Here is a 22,166-nt window from a genome sequence, read left to right as displayed (position 1 = left end):
AATCCTGTTCTTTCCGGTATCGACACCCTCTGTCCGGTATCGGCTCGTGTCACTGGTATCGATCTGGTCGGTCTCAGGCTTCCTGTTGTTCCACGCCAGACTTCGGTCTTTCTTCTTCCGCCCAGCGATCGCCGAATCACTGGCGTTTGTGAGAAACGTTACGCATCTGGGTTCTCCTTCTGTTCTGGTGATTGTCGTGTATCCTTTCCTGTATTCTGTCAGGAATTTTCTCATTTCTTTCTTTCAATGTTTATTTTGGTGAATATTCTGTCACGTATTTTGTCCTGTAATGAGTTATTTATTTTCTCGGTTAGTTTTTTCGGGTATTTAGTCACCAGAAAATGGGATTCAAATGAGGGGGCGGGTCAAACCGGCTAAGCTGTTCTCCTATTGGTGGATCGACTGTTTTGTTGAATGACGGGTGATTAGCTCAGGTGATTTGGATCGCTATGTCGTGACAAAGTACGGGACAAAATGCATACATTAACGAATACGCGGCATTATCTATTTTGCTATCGAGCCATTCATTTAAGCGTTTATTCATCGACACGGCATCCAACCTTAGTTTGTGTGTTTACAGTTTAACAAGGCGGACTGTCGGATTTGCGCGTTCCTCATTTTTTGTACTCCCGGTTTGGTTTTTTGCTTTCCGAACGATCGCCTCTGAACAAACCACGTCAAGGATTTCAATCAGACGTTTATGGTTTTTTCCCTAGCTTCCCCCGAATCTCATTATAATAAAAGAGCGTTTTCCAGTCGGACCGGTAAAACGGCGCCCCCTCCGCTTCCCTCCTCCGCCCGTTCATTTTGATTTCAATTAAAGATCCCCAGTGTGACTGTCGGAGAGAAATCGCCTGCCTTTTTAATTAGCCACTGCGAGTTGCTGAAAGCAATTGTTCTGTGGGTTTTTTTTTCCCCCTCAGCGCTTTCCAATTGATGAGCCATTTGAGGGTCTTCCATGCTTTTGCACGTACGCAGAAAACCGCGAGTAGAGATGGGAATTCCCACTATTTTTATTTATTTTTTTCAGCTCGCTGAAAAGAGCCGTCTCTTCGGGTTGTTTATGTTGCTTTCGTCCCTCCATGTGTCATAATTACCCATGCGATTCACCGACCGCCGCGGGTTCCGATTGGCTCCCTGTCACTATTTGAACCCTGTCCTGTCAATCCCCTGTTGTCAGTCCGTCTGCTAACCTCTGTTTTTCAAGGCAAGCCTTTTTCGACCCCTGACTCCTGCCTGTCCTGTTTTTTCTCCTGCTTGTCTCCTACTATGACCTGTTTTGATCCCGACCACGTCTGCTCTCCCGTTTCGACTTACGACCTGTTTTTATTATATCCCGACCACGTCTGCTCTCCCGTCTCGACTTACGACCCATTTTTTCATCCGGACCACGTCCGCTCTCCCGTCCCTGCTCACAACACGTTTCCGACCCCGACCACGTCTCGCGCTCCCAAAAACGAACTGGAAACGAACGATGTGAAAAGGTGAAGCGACTGGAAGCTGTTGAAACGGCACAACGGTGCTTTTTCACTGCGAGTCAAATGAAAATGCTACAAAGGCGAGCTACGAGTACTGCAAGTACTGCAAACCTTTGACAGAGGGTGAAATGATCAGAAAGAATGCCAGGCATTTTCAGCTAATAGTTATAAAAGAAGAAAATCCATCTAAAACGGGCATACTTAAAATCATTTTCTGTAGGCCTTCAAAAATAAGTGAAAATTGTCAAGACCAGAATAGAGACAGGACCCACTTGCGTGCGTTTCTCTTAGTTTTATTGGGAAGAAGGGAAAGGATTGCACACACAGTGGTCGCGGGGAGCAGGTTGCTCAGATGCCGAAGTGGTAGTGTCGAGAGCGGGAAAAACAGGTCAGTAGCCGGGACGGGAGAGCAAAAATCGTGGTCGAGATCAAAAAACGGGTCGAAGCCGGGAAACAGACGGGAGAAAAAAACAGGTTGGAGTCAGGGTGTAAAAAGCTTGCCTAGCGTTGCTGAGGTTCACAGACGGACAGACAAAAGGGCACAGATAGGAGTGGGTTTAAATAGTGACAGGGAGCCAATTAGGGTCAGAGGCAGTTGGTGCCAAAGGAGCGGGCACAGGTGCCTGGCATGAGTAATTTTGGCAAAAATGGGCTCTTCCCATTTGAGAGAAATGTCTGCCAAGAGAATATGACACAGTCAATAATCTCTTAGGAAGGTTCTCCACTTTTGACGTCCTCCCCCCATATTTGGGTCCTCCCCCTGACCCCAGTGTGGCGAACGCCCGGCACAAAGATGCCCACCCGGAGGTTAATGCTCCGGCCCTGACCCCGACCCCCCTTCCGACAAACTCTGTCACCGCCCCGCCCGGAAAAGATGCTCCTCCCCCCCTACGGTTCCCCTACATCGTGTGCTTCTCGACCCGTCCAACTTCAGGAGCCGCCGTCTCCGTCCCGATGACGATTCCCGAGGTACGATTTTGCCGTTTAAAGCTGAGACGGTATGACCATTTTTCCAAAAGTCAAAACGACCGGAGACACCCAAAACCTGGGGTGTCAAAGTCATTTGAACTCGGGGGCCACACCATAGAACAAACATTCTCTCGGGGGCCGGACCAGTAGATTCAAGAGAAAGAAATAAGAGAAAGAGGGAGGGAAAAGAAGAGAGGGCAGGACAAAGAAATAGAGAAAGGGAGAGAGAGAGAGAGAAAGAGAGAGGATGTGAGAAACAAAAGAGATAAAGAGAAATAGTGAGAGAGAGGGAATGAAAGAGATAAAAAGAAATCCCCAAAAAATAGAAGGAGAGAAAAGAGGAGAGAAAAAGAGAAGGGGAAAGCAGGAAAGAGCGAAAAAGAGAGAACAGATAGAAAAAGAAAAAAAGGAAGAGAGCAAAAGAAGGTAAAAAGACAGAGAAAGAGACAAAGAGGAACAAAACAGAGGAAAGGCGAGACAGACAGCGTGAAAGAGAGAGACAGAGAGTAAGAGAAAAGAGAAGAAAAGAAAGAGAAAAACTCAAAACATCTATCTAGACATGTATCTAGACATCTATCTATCTATCTATCTATCTATCTATCTATCTATCTATCTATCTATCTATCTATCTCTCTTGGTATCTATCCATATTGGTATCTATCTATCTAGACATCTATCTTGACATATATCCTGACACCTATCTAGACATCTATCTATCTATATCTATGACACCTGTGAGGTAAACAAAGGCTGGTCCTTGGCATCGGTCACTGGAGGGGTGTCCAGGAACCTGTCACAGACGCTTTTCAAAGTAAAGCTCCTCTAAATTGACTGAATTTTGAATAGGCACATTTTGTTCAGAAACGCGACAAAGTAAACCTCTGAAATGAGTCTCGACAACATACATGAGCAAAAAATTATATTTTAATCGCAAATGAAGACTTTGGGGGGTGTTGAAATTTTACAGCAGGAGGGTCTTGTCACTTCCTGTAAAAGAAGGAAATGTTTGTTCTGAGCCCTTAGAGTGCAGTTCATGGTGGTGCATGTCGTCCAAACCTTTTCAAGATTCAACCAAATTCGGAAAAACGGAAAGGGTCTTGTGTGACAGGGTGGTGAGTCTTTCCTGGTTCTTCCATTTTTTCAATAGAGTCTGTTTAAGGCATAGGTGTCAAAAAGGGCGGCCCGCAGGCCAGATCAGGCCCACCCATGGTTTAAATCCGAGCCAACAGTGAGAGAAGCGCAAGAGGAAAATGAGCTGCAGTTTGAGATATTTCCCCCGGATGTCACACAAGCCAGTGAACACTTGCAAAACAATTGTGGTCATAGTTCTCCATTTCTCTCTGACTCTCTTCTTTTTTATTTATTCCTCCCTCTTTTTCTTTCTCCTGTTCACTCTTTCTCTCTCTTTTTCTCTTTTCTCTATTCCTCTCTCATGCTCTCTTTCTATTTTCTCTTTCTCATTTACACTTTAATTCTTTCTATTTTTCTTTCTTTATCACCCTCTTTCCCTTTTTTATCTCTCTCTCTCACCTCACTTTTTCTTTTTCTCTCTCTCACCTCACCTCACCTTGTCTCTTTTTCTCCTGCTGACTCTTTTTCTTTCTGTCATTTCACTTCTCTTATTCTTTTTATCTTTCTCTTTTTTCACTTTCTTTTTCTCTCTTCATTCATTCAAGTCAAGTCAAGTCATTTTTATTTGTATAGCCCTAAATCACGAAGAGTCTCAAAGGGCTTCACAGATTGTTACAATTCCCCCCTTCTTCTCCATTCACATTTCCTTTCTGCTCTCTCTTTTTCTCTCACTGTTACTCCGTCTCCCTTGTTCTCCCTATCTGTTTATCGCTCTCTTTTCCTCCCTCTCTTTCTCTCTCTTTTTCTCTCTCTCTCTTTCTCTTAAACTTACTAGTCCGGCCCCCCCCCCCACCCCCCCCCCCCCCCCCCCCCCGTGAGATTTTTTTTATAGAATTTGTGGCCCCCGGCTAAAACCAATTTGACACCCCTGTTTTAGGGGAAACCCTTACTGTAGTCTCATTTTTTTGCTATGTGTTTCCAAATACTACAAAAGACTATTTTTAGCGTGTGCGCCTTATAATCCGGCACTAATTACAGTGCGGTAAATAAAACCCGGGGTCTCGGCGAATTGACCAAACAGTAGCCAGGTGTTATGAAGTTAACTTCTGCCCTCTGGTGGTGGCTGTCAGAAGTGTATCAAATACATCAATGACAATAAAGACACTTCTCATTCTAGATCAGGGGTGTCGAACGCATTTGAACTCGGGGGCCACACATTTTGTCGGGGGCCGGACTAGTAGATGGAAGAGAGAGAGAGATGAAGAAATAAGAGAAAGAGGGAGGTAAAAGAAGAGAGGGCGCAACAAAGAAAGAAAAAGAGAGAGAAAGGGAGAGAGCGTGAGAAACAAAAGATAAAAAATCGTGAGAGAGGGGGAAAAGAAAGGGAGAGGAAGAATAAATCCAAAGAGAAATAGAAAGACAGAAGGAGAAAAGAAAGCGCAAAGGGTAGGAAGAGAGAAATAGAAAAGGAAAAAAGGAAGTTAGAGCAAAATAAGTTAAAAAGACAGAGAGAGAAAGAGCAACAAAGGAAGAGAAAAAGAGGGACACTGAGAGTGAAAGAGACAGAGACGGAGAGTGGGAAAGAAGGGGTTGGAAAGAGGGAGAGAAACAAAAGATAAAGAGTCATGAGAGAGGGGGAAAAATGGGAGAGGAAGAAATAAATCCAAATAGAAATAGACAGAAGAGAGAAAAGAGAAAAGAAAGCGTGAAGGGTAGGAAAAGAGAAAGAAAGTAAAGGAAAAAAGGAAGTTAGAGCAAAAGAAGTTAAAAAGACACAGAGAGAGAAAGAGACAAAGAGCAACAAGGGAAGAGAAAAAGAGAGACACAGAGAGTGAAAGAGACAGAGACAGAATGGAAGAAAATGGGTGAGAGAGAGAGAGAGAGAGAGAGAGAGAGGGAATGAGAGAAACAAAAGAGATAAAAGGAGAAAGAGAGAGAGAGAGAAAAAAAATACAAGTAGAGTGTCTTTGTTGGAGGCACCTGGCTTTGGCAACATCAAGTGGACCTATTTCAACCTGCAGCTTGTTTTTCTCCTGCGCTTCTCTGAGCGTTCTCTCGATTCAATCCCTTAGCGGGCCCGATCCGGCCCGCGGGCCGCCTGTTTGACTCCTGTGTCCTAGCTTAAACCGACAGGAAAGGTAAAAGTTCCCTTTCCTGCCCAGTTATTTGCAGGAATGGATTTGCGAGCCCTAGTTTGGAGTCTCGTAAACAAAAGATTGAAATAGAAGAAGAAGAATCCGTCTTGTTAAAAGGCCTTCTGCTCATAAATCAGGCGGCCGCGGCAGAAAGAGGCTTGTCGTTTAAAGGGACAGTGTTTTATTCGACCGCTAGATGGCGTTGAACCAAAAACGAGTGCTAAAAAGAAGCAGAATGCCAAAATGACCCAAAAGCGCAATTGTTTATCTTTTTTCACTTTTTCTTTTCTCATTTTTGCTGCTTTTCTCCATTCTTCTTTTTCTCCCCTTTTTGTTTCCCCTTTTTCCTGTCTCCTTTTTGCGTTTTTTTTTCTCCATTTCTCCTTATCTCCCTTTTTTGTTTCCCCCCTTTTGCCTCCTTTTTGATTTTTCTGTTTTGCTTTCCCCTTTTTTCCCCCCTTTTCTTGTCTCCGTTTTGCCGTTTTTCTCCGTAACTCATTTTCTCCCTTTTTTGTTTCCCCCTTTTTCTCTTTTACTTTCCTCATTTTTGCTGTTTTTCTCCATTCCTCCTTTTTTCCCTTTTTTGTTTCCCCCTTTTTTTTCCCCTTTTCTTGTCTCCTTTTTGCTGTTTTTCTCCATTCCTCCTTTTCTCCCTTTTTGTTTCCCCCTTTTTGCCTCCTTTATGTTTTCTCCGTTTTGCTGTTTTTCTCCATTCCTCTTTTTCTCCCTTTTTTGTTTCTCCCCTTTTTCTTCCCCCATTGTCTCCTTTTTGTGTTTTTTCTTCATTCCTCCTTTTTTCCCTTTTTTGTTTCCCCCTTTTTGCCTCCTTTTTGTTTTCTGCGTTTTGCTGTCTTTCTCCATTCCTCCTTTTCTCCCTTTTTGTTTTCCCCCTTTTCCCCTTTTTCTTGTCTCCTTTTTGCTGTTTTTCTCCATTACTCATTTTCTCCCTTTTTTGTTCCCCCCCTTTTTTTCCCTTTTTCGTCTCTCCATTTTGCTGTTTTTCTCCATTCCTCCTTTTCTCCTTGTTTCCCCCATTTTTTTCTCTTTTTCTCGTCTCGATTTCCCCCCATTTTTGTATAATGTATCATAAATGCACATTTTTTGGACTGACGGGTAAAGTATTTAAAAAATGCAAGTTTATATGATAATACAAGTATTCCTTATTTCAACCTACGCTGTTTGTTTTTTCACATGAATTCTCTTCTTTTATTTTTTTCACCTCAAGGAGGCGCTCAATAATACGCACTGTCCCTTTAAAGTCTGAGCAGCAAAAAATGGAGCAGGCAAAAAGGCAGCTACCCCCAAAGGGACCCTGATCGACACACAAACTCCCTTTTAATAGACTTACACCTCATTTGGCCACTAAAGCTTGTTGAAGGGTCCCCGAGGACCCCGAGGAGGGAGGGTGGGGTGGGGGGGGGGGGGGGGGGCGCTTCGGAGGGAGGGGGGCCCCGCTTCGGAGGGATGGCCCCTCAGAGGTCACTTGAAAGCAGCTGCGGCGAAAGGGGGAGCTCCATCAGAGGATTCACGCCCAGAAGGGGGCCACACTGTGGGGGCCACACTCACTGGGGCCGTTTTAACTGGTCCACTAAAAGGCCAAATCTTTTGAAACGGTAGACCAGGTTTTGAGCACAAGAGGGACAGCGTGTCCTATTTGATCACGAGTTGACGCAGTATTGTGTAGTGCGTCAGAAAACGAGTGGTACGAAGCAAAAGGAAGAATACAAACTACAGGTACTCCAAAACTTACCATTTGGTTTCTTATTTATTTATCCGTTTACTGCATCTATCTACAATATCTATCTATAGTCGCTATCTATCTAGACATCTGTCTATGGTATCTATCTATGGTATTTATGGTATCTATCTAGACATCTATCTAACATCTATCTATGTAGTCATCTAGACATTTAGACATCTATCTATCTAGACATCAATCTGGACATCTATCTAGATATCTATCTATCCATCTAGACATCTATCTATTTAGGCATCTAGACATCTATCTAGAAATCTGTCTGGACATCTATCTATCTAGACACCTATCTAGACACCTATCTAGACATCTAGACATCTATCTATCTATCTATCTAGACATTGATCTATCTAGACATCGATCTAGACACCCATCTATACATCCACCTATCTATCTACCTAGACATCTTTCTATCCATCTAGACATCTATCTATCTAGACATCTATCTGGACATCTATCTAGACATCTATCAAGAATCCTATCTAGACACCTATCTATCTATCTAGACATCTATCTATCCATCTAGACATCTATCTATTTAGACAGCTAGACATCCATCTAGACATCTATCTGGACATTTATCCAGACATCTATCCAGACACTTATCTAGACATCTATCTAGACATCTAGACATCCAGCTAGACATTTATCTGGACATCATTCTGGACATCTATCTAGACATCTATCAAGAAGCCTATCTAGACACCTATCCATCTATCTAGACATCTAGACATCCATCTAGACATCATTCTGGACATCATTCTGGACATCTATCCAGACATCTATCCAGACATTTATTCAGACATGTATCTAGACATCTAGACATCTAGACATCTAGACATCCAGCTAGACATTTATCTGGACATCATTCTGGACATCTATCTAGACATCTATCAAGAAGCCTATCTAGACACCTATCCATCTATCTAGACATCTAGACATCCATCTAGACATCCATCTAGACATCATTCTGGACATCATTCTGGACATCTATCCAGACATCTATCCAGACATCTATCCAGACACTTATCTAGACATCTATCTAGACATCTAGACATCCAGCTAGACATTTATCTGGACATCATTCTGGACATCTATCTAGACATCTATCAAGAAGCCTATCTAGACACCTATCCATCTATCTAGACATCTAGACATCCATCTAGACATCCATCTAGACATCATTCTGGACATCATTCTGGACATCTATCCAGACATCTATCCAGACATCTATCCAGACACTTATCTAGACATCTATCTAGACATCTAGACATCCAGCTAGACATTTATCTGGACATCATTCTGGACATCTATCTAGACATCTATCAAGAAGCCTATCTAGACACCTATCCATCTATCTAGACATCTAGACATCCATCTAGACATCCATCTAGACATCATTCTGGACATCATTCTGGACATCTATCCAGACATCTATCCAGACATTTATTCAGACATGTATCTAGACATCTAGACATCTAGACATCTATCTAGACATCTAGACATTTTTCCATGTACCTAATGCAGTGTCTCATGACTTTAGAAGTCTTGACTAAAGAAGGGATTACAGTTCGTCCCAAAAAGTGAGTCTCGATCAAACATACCAACGATGGCACTTTCTTTTGAATTCCGGAGAAAAAAATCTTTTTTCTCGACGAGCCTCGTTTTCGCGAGTCGATTGTAAAAAACGTACGCTGAGCGTGTTTCTCTCCTTTATGAGGCGCGAGGCGCTTCGGATTTCATCCGGATTTCAATCCCGGATGAATTAAGCTTGTAAAATCCGTCCCGCCGACGATAAATGTCAACGAGCAAACATTCTCAAGGACACTCGCCGATAAACTGAAGCTCGGGCGTATTTATATGCTGTGCTTCGTCTTCTCATTGCCGTTTTTTTTCTCCTTCAATGACGTCCGAACACGCAGAAGCTTCGTTATTTACTTCTCACCAAAAACCACCAAGTTCCGGTGGTCCTCGAAGTCCCTGGAGGAGGAGTTCCAGGGGTGAGGGTTAGACCCTAGGACACGGGTGTCAAACGGGCGGCCCGCGGGCCAGATCGGGCCCGCTAAAGGGATTGGATCCGGCCCGCGAGACAACACTCAGAGGAGCGCAAGAGAAAAACGAGCTGCAGGTTGAAATAGGTCCACTCGATGTTGCCAAAGCCAGGTGCCTCCAACAAAGACACTCTACTTGTATCTCTCTCTCTCTCTCTCTGTCTCTGTCTCTTTCACGCTCTGTGTCTCTCTTTTTCTCTTCCTTTATTGCTCTTTGTCTCTTTCACTCTCTGTGTCTTTTTAACTTCTTTTGCTCTAACTTCCTTCTCTCTCTTTTCTCTCTCTCTTCCTACCCTTCGCGCCTTCTTTTCTCTTTTCTCTCCTTTTGTCTTTCTAATTCTCTTTGGATTTATTTCTTTCTCTCCCTTTCTTTTCCCCCTCTCTCACGACTTTTTATCTTTTATTTCCTCACGCTCTCTCCCTCTCTCTCTTTTTCTTTCTTTGTCCCACCCTCTCTCCTTTTACCTCCCTCTTTCTCTTATTTCTTTATCTCTCTTTTTATTTATCTTGAATCTACTAGCCTGGCCCCCTAACCCTAACCCCTAACCCTAACCCTGCTCTAGAACAGGGGTGTCAAACTCATTTGAACTCGGGGGCCACACCATAGAACTAATATTCTCTCAGAGGCCGTACTAGTAGATTAGAGAGAAAGAAAGAAAAAAGAGAGGGGGAGAGAAAAAGAGAGGGGGTGGTACAACAAAAGGGAGAAAGAGAGATAGAGAAAAAAGAGAACGGGAGAGCGAAAATGTGAGAAACAAAAAAAATAAAAAGAGAAATAGTGAGAGAGGGTTAAAGAAAAAGAGAAAGAAAGAAATCCTAAGAGACATAGAAAGAGTGAAAAGGAGAAGGAGAGAAAAGAGAGGGAGAGAAAAAAGGGGAGAAAGAGAGTAAGGGAAAGCAAGAGAGAGAACGAGAGAAAAGGAAAAAAGGAAGAGAGCAAAAGAAGGTATAATGACACAGAGAAAATGAGACAAAGAGAGAGAGGGAGAGAGCGAAAGCCAGAGATACAAGTACAACGTTTGTTGGAGGCACCTGCTTTGGCAACATCAAGTGGCCCTATTCCAACCGGGGCCGGACGAGTAGATTCAAGAGAAAGAAAAAGAGAGATAAAGAAATAAGAGAAAGAGGGAGGGAAAAGGAGAGAGGGCGGGACAAAGAAAGAAAAAGAGAGAGAGGGAGAGAGCGTGAGAAACAAAAGATCGTGAGAGAGGGAGAAAAGAAAGTGAGAGGAAGAAAGAAATCCAGAGATAAAGAAAGACAGAGGGAGAGAAAAAAGAAGCGAAAAGGGTAGGAAGAGAAAAGAAGGAAAAGGAAAAAATGAAGTTAGAGTAAAATAAGTTAAAAAGAGATAGAGAGAAAAAGAAACAAAGAGCAACAAAGGAAGAGAAAAAGAGAGACACAGAGAATGAAAGAGACAGAGAGTGGGAGAAAAGGGGTGGAAAAGAAAGAGAGAGAGAGAGAGAGAAAGAAATGAAAGTACAGTGTCTTTGTTCGAGGCAACTGGCTTTGGCAACATCAAGTGGCCATATTTCAACCTGCTGCTTGTTTTTCTCTTGCGCTTCTCTGAGTGTTGTCCGGCGGGCCGGATTCAATCCCTTAGCGGGCCTGAAGTAGAGGCTTCCTGGCGGTGTGGACAAAGGTCTGATCAAAACCACTCCTGCCATGTCGTTGTGATTTTTCATACTGAAATCGTTCCCAGAGGCTTGATGAGCTCCTCTTTTTTTTTTTTTAATGACAAGAAAAATGCATAGAAGGGACAATGTTTCTGAAAAGCTATTAATAGGTTACGGCACCGGATTTGAAGTGCGCTATCGTGACTTCCTGAAGTTGAGCGGAGGTTAAGTGGTCCCCGGGCTCCCCCCAAACATGACAGCTGGGGACTCGACTGTTGCTATGGATATTTCCCCCCCCCCCTTAAAAGCCCCCGACTGCTCATTTGAGACCATACAAGTCTTCTCCTCGGTGTGAAGGCGTCACCCCGCTTGTTGTTCTTGCCCAGTTTGAAAGCGCATGGAAAATGGCTCCGGGGGTTCTCAGACGCTTAGCCGGGATTTGGAGCTGGAAGCTTTCCCGGAACGGACTACGGCGCCGTTACCATTGTTTGCTTTCCCGACATTCATTACGATAAAGAAAAGGGTTTTGTGGGAAACGCATCTCCATTTTGTCTAGCATTGTGTGACGAGGATGATTTCGGATTTTTGCAGCTATTTTTAGACGGAGGAAGTAAATCCACATGGTTATGGAAGACCAATCCTGTCCTATGTACAAAGAAATGGAGGAATCAAGAAATAGTTTAGTTAAATGAGATCATAAATATTGGAAGTAATACTTAAAGTAAGTGGATTCCGTGCAGAAAACCACGAGAGAGAAGTAACTTTGGAATGGAAAAGTGTAACTTTAAGATGTTGTGGTTGAGCGATTTCAGGTATAACTGGCAGTACCAGGCCACCAGTAGGAGGGATCACCCGACTGAAGTCCTGAACCTGTCACGCCAGGGGCGTAGGGCACGGCAGGGACAAGGGCAGACGTCAGGTGCAGACCTCTGTCACGGGGTCGCCCAACTGATGTCCTGAATCCGTTGCGGCAGGAGTATGGCGGGGATAACGCGGTAGTCGGACGCACAACTCTGTCACAGGGTATCTCGACTGACCTCCTGAACCTGTTGCGGTGGCGTGGTGCAGGGTTCCGGTTCGCCCCCACACAATCGCCCTGTGTTTGCCTGCCCAGAGCCTGGAGACTAAGAGGGCCGGGAGCACGTGTGGGCTTTAGGGATCGAGCAGGGCGGCCAGGTCATTGGTGGTTTCAGTACCACTGCAGGGTCACTGTGTCCGCTCAGAGGTATGTTGCCTCCTCCCTAGGGGAACCCCATACTTGGTCCCGTCCTCTTGACGGCGGCAGCTCGTGGGTTGCCCCAACACCCAGGTCGGTTTACACCCATCCCTGACCCTGACTCCTGCGCCGTCTTCCGCACGACCGCCTCAGTTCCACTCATAGTCCAGGTTTAGCTGCAGACAGGGCAGAGGACAGTACCCCCATTGGTGCTAGCACAGTCCAGCTGCCCTTGCAAACCTCATCCGCCAGATACGTAATACTTTCCCCGTTCCAGTGGCGTGGGGCTGCGACACCCCAGACAGTTCCGGTTCACCCCCACACAATCACCCTGTGTCTGCCTGCCCATAGCCTGGAGACAAAGAGGGCCGGGAGCACGTGTGGGCTTTAGGGATAAGGGAAAGCAGTCACTCCACTGCGCCGGTGCGGCCGGGTCGAGCAGGGCAGCCAGGTCATTGGTGGTTTCGGTTCCACTGCAGGGTCGCCGTGTCCACTCACAGGTGTGTTGAATCCTCCCTAGGGGAACCCCATACAGCTTGTGGGTCACCTCAACGCCCGAGTCAGTTTGCACAAATCCCTGACCTTGACTCCTGCGCCGTCTTGCTCACAACCAATTTACTTCCACTCATAGTCCAGGTTTAGCCGCAGACAGGTCAGGGGACAGTCCCCCTCATGGTGCAAGCACAGTCCAGCTACCTTCCCCGCTCCTTCAGCAAGGACCTTAAAACCCTGCCGTCCCAGGCAGGTGTCTGCTCCTCGCGTCTGTATGCTTGAATAGGTGCGCTAATTGTCTTAATTTTGACGGTTGTGGTCTTAAAAAGGTCTTAAAAAGTCTTCAATTTGAATGGAGCAATCCTGGGCGATCCCTGGTAGATACAGATGGCCCAAAAAGTTTCCCCATCCCCGAACTTTGTTGATTTATGTACTCGACTACGAGGTTCGGGTCTCGCCAAACTCTGGTCCACCGCTCTTGTTCTAACTTCTCAGGCCCCTTCAAAATTGTTTCCCCAAACTCGAAATGGACGGCTTTGAGCGAGCGTGGCGGGCCCGTCTCCCGGTGACCTCTAATTCCCGGCTTAGGCTGAAATTTGGGCCGGCGTAATGAAAGGATCACGGCGAGACGGCGAGCATGCGATGAATGTTGAAATTGCTTTAGCCGCATCAGAGTACACGGCTCCCACGGATGACTCCGAGGCTCCTTTACGCCCGTGACCCTAATCCCCCGTGATAAATGAGCATTAAGTCCAAGTAATTGCTCTCATGAACATCTTATATCTCTATTTTTCATGGCACCTGCTCTTGACGCTTTTCGGAGGGGAACCGAAACAACCGGTTTTACATTATTTTCCAGCATTCTTCATCGTAGCCTTCTTTGCATGTACTCCACTCTTCCAAAGTTTCACTTAGAACCTCCAAATGATATCATCTTAACCTTCATATAATGCTGCATTATATAGCATTGCGGACCTTTGGTAGTGTACCTTTTCGTTTGTTATCTGGAGAAATTTCACACTCCACATCCAGAAGAACCTTCTGGATCAACTTGAAGGCCAATACTTGCATAACATGCAATATTCATCTATTCTTTTTTTCTTCATTCTCAGATTTAAGCCAGGAGATGGCAGCAACAAATAAAAAAGTTCCTAAGTCCATTTAAGTCGAGTCCTTTTTATTTTTTTGGCCCTTCATCACAAAGAGTCTCAAAGGGCTGCACTGACCACAGACTATTGCAAACCAAAGACCATGATGACACCATCCCCTGATCTAAAACCTACATGATGGCAAGGAAAAACTCAAAAACATCAAGTCAAGTCCTGTTGATTTGTTTGGCCCTTAATCACAAAGAGTCTCAAAGGGCTGCACAGACCACAGATTATTGCAAACCACAGACTATTATGACCACCATCCCCTGATCTACAACGGACATGAGGGCAAGGAAAAACTCAAAAACCTCAACATGAGGCAAATTAAGAAACTTTGAGAAGGGAGAGTCTCTAAGAGCTGCACAGACCACAGATGATTGCAAACTACAGACTATTATGACAGCATCCCCTGATCTAAAACCTACATGAGGGCAAGGAAAAACTCAAAAACCTCATTGTGAGGAAAATGAAGAAACCTTGAGGAGAGAAGGGCTGCACGGACCACAGACTATTATGACAGCATCCCCTGATCTAAAACCTACATGAGGGCAAGGGAAAACTCAAAAACCTCAAGTCAAGTCCTGTTTATTTGTGACGCTCATAATCACAAAGAGTCTGAAAGGGCTGCACAGACCACAGACTATGATGACACCATCCCCTGTCAATATCTTCATGTTGGGGTTTCGAGTTTTTCCTTGCCCTCATGTAGGTTTTAGATCAGAGGATGCTGTCATAAGAGTCTGTGGTTTGCAATCATCTGTCAGGTCCAGAACAGAAACAGGACCCACACACATAACATTCACCACACTGTTTTATTGAAGGATCGGGAAAGATCCGGTGTTTGCTCTCGTACTTGCCATGTGATCTGAACACAGAAGTGGATCTTTGGTGATGGCGGTGTCAGGGATGGAAAAACTGGTCGTTAGGGTTAGGGTTAGAGCAAAGCGCGGTCAGGGTCGGAAACGAGTCGTAAGCCAGGTCGGGATTGTAGACGTAGTCGAGAACAAAAAGGGGTCGTAAGCCGGAACGATAGAGCAGACGTGGTCGGGATCAAAACAGGTCATGGTCAGAGACAAACTGGACCAAAAACAGGACGGGCGGAAGTCATGGTCGAAAAAGGCTTGCCTCGTATAAATAGAGATTTGCAGACGGACTGACAACAGGAGAGTTACAGGCACGGGTGATTCACATCGGTAATCGTGTCTCAGCCAAGTTTTCCTTTGCAAACTCTCAAGATTTCATTATCCCCAAAAAACTGTAGTGACATTTTCAACGAAGTCGGGAACGACCGGAACTCGTGACCGTTTTCCAGGAAGACGCCGGACGGGTTTTGGCAGCCGACAGCGGTTCCTTTCCCCGAGGAGCCCGTCTGCCAATAGCGCTCGCATTAGAGGAAATTTGTACCCCGACCCGACCACGCAGAGACCGAATGCCATTTCTCTGGCTTTGTTTCTTCGTAAATAGCGATCGGGGCAACAGGACATATTCTGTCCGGATATTTCACGAAGATGCGTATCCCAGGAGAGATTGCATCTACGACCTTTGCAAGGTTAGCTCATGAAACGATCTTTGTTTATGATTGAGACAGGATGAGAAAAAGCCACCAAACTATGTCTAAATACCCAGAAAAGGATGGCCAAAGCAACTCTTGAGCAACTCCAGGAGGGAGACAGATTGGAAGCCTGAATTTGTCCTTTTTGCGCCGTCGCTGCTGCTTCGGAGTGCCTGCTTGATGGCCTCCGGTCTTTTCGGGTGACTTGCTGAGGTGCCCCTTGCTCCTGACTCCGTGATGACTTTGCATCAAGTGCATTCTCTCTCTCTCTCTCTCTCTCTCTCTCTCTCTCTTTCTCTCTTTTTCTCTCTTTCTCTCTTTTTCTCTTTTTCTCTCTTTTCATCTCTTTCTTTCTCTTACTGTCTGTCCGTCTTTCTTTCTTTTTCTTTCTTTTTCTTTCTTTTTCTTTCTTTCTTTTTCTTTCTTTTTCTTTCTTTTTCTTTCTTTTTCTTTCTTTTTCTTTCTTTTTCTTTCTTTCTCTTTCTTTCTCTTTCTTTCTGTCTCTCAGTATCTTTGTCTCTTTTTTTGTTTCTTTCTCTCTTTTTTTCTTTTTGTTTCTTTTTCTCTCTCTCTTTGTCTCTTTTTTTTTCTTTTTCTCTCTTTCTCTTTCTCTCTCTCTTGTCTTTGTCTTTATCTCCCTCTCTCTCCTTTTTGTCTCTTTGCCTTCCTCTCTTTCTTTCTTTCTTTCTTTCTTTTGCTCTTTCTTTTTCTCTCTCTCTTTTTTTTCGCGTTCTCTTTCTTTCTCTCTTTCTTTCTCTCTTTCTTTCTCTCTTTCTTTCTCTTTGTTTCTTACTCTCTTTTTTTCTCTCTTTGTTTTGTTTTCTCACTCTTTGTCTCTGTTTGTTTGTTTTGTTTCTTTTTCTTTCTTTCGCTCTCTCTCCCTCTCTCTCCTTCTTGTCTCTTTTTCTTTCTTTCTTTCTTTTTTTTCACTCTTTCTTTCGCTCTCTCTTTCTTTCTCTTTTTCTCTCTTTCCTACGGCGTGTTTTTCTCTCATGACCCCCACCCCGCCCCTACTTTTGGAGCGATTGATAGCCCGAGCCGATGATCTCCAATAGAAAAGTCATTATGGGACAGCGGGGCCGGCGTTGCGGGTCTCCCTTGGCTTCAAGTAATAGATTTTCCGCATCTGGAGAGAGAAAAGGCTTTGCCTTTAATCATTTACCGTCTATAAGCCTCAAACCAAAGGTAGATACAAAGGCTCTTTGAACTCAGCGGGGCATAGTCAACCTATAGGTCAATATTCCGTTTTCAACTTTTGAAGGACACCTCAAACAACCCACCTGATTTGACGATCAAACTCAAGTCAATAATCGAACTTTTCGAGTATTCATAGTGTCCTAGCGATATACCGGTTTTTCTTACCTGTCGTTCAAACAGCCTTTAGATTCCCGGCGGCGGTTTTCCTCACGCTATCCGAAAGACGAATCCGCTCGCTGATCTCGAGCGACAAAGTCTGTTCTTACTCTTCGGCTCAAAGACTCGGAGGGAACATTGCCAGGAACCCAACCGGCTACGAAAAACTGCAGACTTTGAGAGGAGCACCGGTGTATGGGGATACTCCATTGACAAAATAGTGGTGTAAGGGTGTGGACCGAAGTCAGGCAGACCGGGTGGTAGAAGTTTAGGAGGAACTCGGGAAGGAACGCTTTTCCACGATGATATCTCGCCTCCCGTTATTCTCGAGAAACCATAGTTTTACTCTATCCACTTTTGCTTCGATTCCAGGATCGACACGACGCAGTTTTTAATCGCTGTTGGCGTATTTTGTCAAAAAGTGCAAAACCGCATTTTGTTTTCCCGTGGTCCCCGCTTCGTTCCGCTTTCAAGAGGGTTTCTCTGATTTCTTGAGCTGTTCTCACCTCTGTCCTGTCTCATTACAGACGGGACGCAGGGAACATCTCGGCCCGTAGAGTCTAACGGGAGGAGACGGGCGCGAGAGGCCGGCAGCCTTGAGGTGAAGCGCCACGCAAATTCCTTTCTTTCTCAATCTTTTATTCTCTTACTTTCTCTCTTTTGCTAACTCTCTTCTCTCTCACTCTTTTTTCTCTCTCTTTTCCCTTTCTTTCCTCTCTCTTCTCTTCTCTTCTCTTTGCTTCTCTTATCTTAGTGTAACAATCTGTGAAGCCCTTTGAGACTCTTGGTGATTTAGGGCGTCACAAATAAAAATGACTTGACTTGACTTGACTATCTTCTTTTCACTTTCTCTTCCCTTCTCTTCTTTTCCCTTTCCCTTCCCTTTTTCTTCTCTTCTTTTCTCTTCTCTTTTCCTGTTCTTTTCCTTTTCTCTTCTCTTCTCCCGTTCTTTTCCCTTTCTCGTTGGTTCTCTTCTCTTTCTCTTCTTTTCCCTTTCTCTTCCCTTTTCTTCTCTTTTCCTTCTCTCCTCTCTTCTCTTCTCTTTTCCTGTTCTTTTCCTTTTCTTCTCTTCTTTTATCTTCTCTTCTCTTCTCTTTTCCTTTTCTCTCTTTTTTTCCATTATTTTCCTCTCCCTTTCCCTTTTCCTTTTTCTCTATTTTTCTTTTTTTCCATTTCTCTTTTCTTCTATCTTTCGCTTTTTCCTCTCTTTTTTCCCATTTTTCCGAAAAGACAGAATTCACGTAAAGATCCATTCTCCCCTCTGGAACACCGGAAGCGTTCCCTCATAAAACGGACCCGACTTCTTACCTAAATGTGTCTTTATAGAATGATCCCGGCAGCGGGGCCCCCCGAAAATACCCTGCGCCCCCCTTGCTTCTCCCGTTTGTTCCCGGGTGCATCCGACCGCACCGAGCGTCGGACGTAAGTAACCGAGTAGAATTTTCTCCTCACTTGGCTCCGCCCACACAAATGGAAGCTGCCGTAATTTACAATGTTGTTAGGGGGACGAGGGGGGAGGGGGACCTCCCTTATTATTCTTATTATTGTGAAGAAATAGGCCTGAGCGTCCTACGACCTTCTCGGCAAAAACGACACGGGTTCCCTCTCCGGTGCGGCGTTTTAAAGTCAATATCAGCAAGAGATTGAGTAAATAAAAGCAAGCGTGCACGTGAGCTGGAGTTCTTGCGAGAGAGGCGGCAATATTCTATCATGGTTTTATTATTATTAAATATGAAATCATTTATTATATGATTTATTCTGTTATTTTTTTCAAATTCTAGTTTTCGTAGACGACGTGACCTATCATACCTACGTCAATGTTGTCGTGCAAGATTTTTTGTTTTTTCGAGAGAAGCGGCTCATTCGGCTCGGCTCACTCAATAGAGCTGGCTTTTTTGGCACCCGAACGACTCTTCGGATTGACTTTGTGTCTCTTATCCCGATATTACTAATTAGCACGGAACATTAGGCACACAGCGACTTAAGAAAGGAAAAAAAGTGGAAAACGACATAAAAATGTATGAAGAAACAAAACAAGTCATAAACAAAAGAGGAAAAAAACAGGAAGGGAAAAGAGGGAAAAAATGTAATAGTAAAAAGCTAGGACACAAAGGAAAAAAGGCAAGTTACAATTAAAATAATAAAGGAAACTAGAGAACTAAAGAAAAGGCAAAAAATATAGAAAACGAGATAAAAATGTATAAAGAAACAACAGAAGTAATGAACAAGAGAGGAAAAAAAAGGGTAAAAATGTAAAAGTAAAAAGCTAGGACACATAGAAAAACTAGAGAACTAAATAAAAAGCAAATAAAGTTAGAGAAAAAAAAAAAAAAAAAAGAAAAAAAAAAGGAAAAATGTAAAAGTAAAAGCTAGGACACAAAGAAAAAAAAGCAAGTCACAATTAAAAAAAAAAAAGAAACTAGAAAACTAAAGAAAAACAAAAAGGGAAAAAAAGTGACGAAAAAGGAAAAAAAAGGTAAAAAAAAGGGGAAAAATGTAAAAATAAAGAGCTAGGACACACAAAAAAGCAAGTCACAATTAAAATAAAAAAGGAAACTAGAGAACTAAAGAAAAGACAAAAAAGGAAAAAAAAGAGACAAAAAAGAAAAAAGGGTAAAAAAAAGGGGGAAAATGTAAAAATAAAGAGCTAGGACACACAAAAAAGCAAGTCACAATTAAAATAAAAAAGGAAACTAGAGAACTAAAGAAAAGGCAAAAAAAAGGAAAAAGATAGAAAAAAAGAGACAAAAAAGAAAATAAGGTAAAAAATAAAGAATAAGAAAAAAAATCTGGAAAAAAGACATTTTGGGGGGTATCTTGATTTTATCGCCTGTTTGCTGCTAAAACTCTTATTTTGTATTTATGTCAAAGCAGTACGACAGTTGAGGTAAGCATATATGATTTGTGCGGTGAGTGGGTTCAGGTGTAAAGCGGCATTTACTCAATTGATAAAATAAACAAATGACATGTTTTGCCTCTGCTTGCTCGTGAGTGAAGGTGTTTGGAAAATCCCTTTTCATCAAGTGTAGTTCGTTAAAATCCAAGCTAAATATTTGGCGCTGACATTTATTTACCGATTTACCGAAATCGAGAGAAAAATGTATAAAGAAACAACCGAAGTCATAAACAAAAGAGAAATAACGGGAACAAAGGAAAACAGGAAGTAAAAGGGGAAAACAAATAAAAGTAAAAAAGCTAGGACACAAAGAAAAAAAGTAACAATGAATATAAAAACTAGAGAACTAAAGAAAAGGCAAGAAAAAAGAAAAAAAATAGAAAAAAGGAGAGAGAGAAAAAAAAGGTAAAAAGAATAAGAAAAAAGACATTTTTGGGGGTCTCTTAATTTGATTGCCCCTTCGCTGCTAAAACTCTTATTTTGTTTTTCTTTATTTATGTCACAAGTGTCAAACAGGCGGCCCGGGGGCCAGATCAGGCCCACCCATGGTTTAAATCCAGCCCGCAAGACAACAGTGAGAGAAGCGCAAGAGGAAAATGAGCTGTGGTTTGAAATATTTCACCCAAGCCAGGTAACACTTGCAAAACAATTGTGGTCGTATTTCTCCATTTCTGTCTGACTCATTTTTATTTATTTATTTCTTCCTCTTTTTCTTTCTCCTGTTCACTCTCTTTCTCTCTCACTCTCTAACTTTTTCTTTTTCTCTGTCTTGCTCTCTTTCTATTTTCTCTCTCTCATTTACACTTTAATTTTCTTTCTTTATTTTTTTCTTTCCTTTTTTGACCACTCTCTCTCTCTCACCTCACTTTGTCTCTTTTTCTCCTGCTGACTCTTTTTCTTTCTGTCGTTTCACTTTTCTTATTCTTTTTATCTTTCTCTTTTTTCACTTTCTTTTTCTCTCGATATTAATTTCCCTTCTTCTCTTTTCTGCTCTCTCTTTTTCTCTCACTTTTACTCTGTTTCCCTTGTTGTCCCTATCTGCTCTCTCTTTCTCTTCAACTTACTAGTCTGGCCCCAGTGAGATTTTTTTATAGCATTTGTGGCCCCCGGCTAAAACCAGTTTGACGGTTGAAATAAGCATATCTACATTTCATATTGTTGACGTCGGTTCAGGTGTAAAGCTGCATTTTCTCAATTGCTAGAATGACCCAACAGCATGACGTGAAGGTGTTTGAAAAATCCCTTTTCATTGGCAATTATAAATGACAAAAGCATCGTCGTTCAAATCCAAGGAGGAGGAAATTCTCCCGGGTGGCGCCGTCTTCCACTCGAGCGTGGAACTGACGTGCCCTCTTCTTCCGCGTTGCCCTGCTCTACCGTTTCTCCGTCTCCCCTGACAAAACACCGGAAAGTCCCCCGAGGTCAGGTTACACGCTTCGATTCTTCTCCACCTCTTCCCGTTGTCTTCGGTCCTCTGCCCGTCACCTGTTCTCCCGTTCCTAATTAGTCACGTTAAATTAATCATGGGCGTCGTCTTCCTTACAGGGTACGCCCGCGAAAACTCACGTTCCGAAAACTGGTTTGGGAACAGATGGGTACCGTTTCTTTAAATGAGATGAAATGCAGGTTAAATCTATCTATATAGAGTGGCTTGCGAAAGTATTCGGCCCCCTTGAACATCGTGCCACATTTCAGACTTCAAAGATCAAAACAGAAAACTGTCATTTCTTGTGAAGCATCAACAATAACAATCACACTTTATTGGATAGTTTCAACTTTTTGAACAAATAAAAAAAGGAAAAGTGGCTGCGCAAAATAATTCTCTACCTCTGGAGGGCGTGATGATTTCTATTCGGATCAAGTGCTATGCTAATAAGGTCATGAAGGCGGTGATATCTTGGGTGGCTTTGGGTCGTTTGAATGGGGAGACAGGTTTGATTCCCAGCCATCCTGAGTAGAATGTCAATATGTCCTTGGGCAAGACACTGAACCCCTAATGCCCCTGGTAAGCAGGTAGGTCACTAGGCATGGCTGACTTCGCTATCGGTGTGAGTGTGTCAATGGGGAGAGTGTGAAGTACATTGTAAAGTGCTTCGGAGTTCCCCGTGACTGGTTACAGCGCTATATAAGCAGTCTGTTTACCATTTAAGGAAATGAGTTGTTCTGGTTTGGGTTGACAGGTGAGCTACGTCGGAAAGGGTTCGACAGAGACAAACCATGATACTTGAGGACATCGTGATAGTAGAGGACACCAAGTAAGTAGAGGATACCATTATAACACCATGAGAGTAGAGGACACATTAATAGTAGAGGACACCATGATAGTAAAGGGCACTATGATAGTCAAAAACACCATGATAGTGAAGGACACCATTATAACACCATGATAGTAGAGAGCACCATGATAGTTGAAAACACCATGATAGTCAAGGA

At 43.4% G+C, this 22,166-nt stretch overlaps 1 long non-coding RNA gene across 1 annotated transcript; it reads left to right on the top strand.

Moving 5' to 3' along the window:
* The first annotated feature begins 17,362 nt into the window (after positions 1-17,362).
* Positions 17,363-22,005, top strand: LOC148347886 (uncharacterized). The gene is made up of 4 exons (XR_015847825.1): positions 17,363-17,438; positions 18,164-18,259; positions 20,240-20,364; positions 21,914-22,005. It is a non-coding gene; the product is annotated as an uncharacterized LOC148347886 (long non-coding RNA).
* Positions 22,006-22,166: the final 161 nt, after the last annotated feature.

The sequence above is a fragment of the Urocampus carinirostris genome, chromosome 19 (genome assembly GCF_059441175.1).
Source record: "Urocampus carinirostris isolate Australia breed hairy pipefish chromosome 19, RoL_Ucar_1.0, whole genome shotgun sequence".
NCBI lineage: Eukaryota > Metazoa > Chordata > Actinopteri > Syngnathiformes > Syngnathidae > Urocampus > Urocampus carinirostris.
The sequence above is the reverse complement of the archived record's forward strand: the minus strand, read 5'-3'. Positions and strand labels throughout refer to the sequence as shown.